Raw genomic sequence first — 1,332 nt, 5'->3', positions numbered from 1 at the left:
GAGAGAGAGAGAGAGAGAGAGAGAGAGAGAGAGAGAGAGAGAGAGAGCATGTGTTATGGAAGAATCCTGAACACCCCCAAATGACTGAAGTTGGACTAACCGAATATAAGAAATAAGAACTGAGTGAAATGTTAGAGGGACAGTTGTATGGTGTTAGTTTAACTGTGTTGGTTAACCATGTTTGTTTGACATGTGTTGGCTTAACAGTTGGTAGTTGAATGGGGGAATACTGAATATTGAACCTACATTCAAGTAGTAAGGAGTGTATTGTGTTAACATATATTTCTGCAGTAGGTTCTTTTTAGATAAACACAACCATTTATTTGGGTAATAGCATTTTACATCAGACATGTATACCCATATCATAAGAGAGAGAGAGAGGGGGAGAGAGAGAGAGAGAGAGAGAGAGAGAACTGAATGGGGTGTTAAAGGGGGTGTTGAAGCCACTTGGCAAAGATTGATCTTGACCTCTGCTGTGCATGTGCACTAAGTTTTAACACTGTAGCTCACTTCTGCTTTTTACAGAAGTGCTTGGAAGGAAGGTGTGTAGCGTGTGATCGTCGCATTGAACATGACAGAGAAAGCTGAGCAGAGAATTTGCATCAAACTTTGCTAAAAGCCTAGCAATACCTGCTCAGAGGCCAATGCAAAGTTTCCAAAAAGTTTTCATTGTTCTCAACACAATCAAGGAGATTTTGTGCAACTGAAACCCTGAGTGTCTTTTTGGTCAGCACAAACTTGGCAGACGTGCGTCTCATACCCAGATCTTCAGCGATAATGAACTGAACTGCTGTAACTAATCTGCACATATTCTGCTAAGTCACGGATGGTGATTCAATGATTTCCCCTCAGAGCTGCAGGCACAGCAGAGTTCAAGGTCGATTTATACCAAGGTCATTCTGTGCCAAGGTCATTCTATGCCAAGCGACTTCACTCTGCATGCTTTAGCTTCGTTACTATGGCAACAGTTCGGATACATATTGATCAGGTCACATATGAGTGAGTGAACAAACGAAAGTAGCATTCAACACATTTTGTAGGTGTTATATACATACATTTATATAAACATACATACACACCCACATATATGCATATACATACATATACATATGCACACACATATATATATATGCATATATACATACATATGTATATAAATATATATATATATATGTATATATGTATGTATATGTATATATATGTATGTATATATGTGTGTATATGCATATCATACATATACAAATATATTATATACATATACACACATATATACATACATATATATAAATATATATATATATACATACATATATATGAATATATATACCTAAA

Source organism: Octopus bimaculoides, chromosome 27 (assembly GCF_001194135.2).
Source record: "Octopus bimaculoides isolate UCB-OBI-ISO-001 chromosome 27, ASM119413v2, whole genome shotgun sequence".
In the NCBI taxonomy this organism is placed as follows: domain Eukaryota; kingdom Metazoa; phylum Mollusca; class Cephalopoda; order Octopoda; family Octopodidae; genus Octopus; species Octopus bimaculoides.
Note: the sequence above shows the minus strand (reverse complement) of the source record.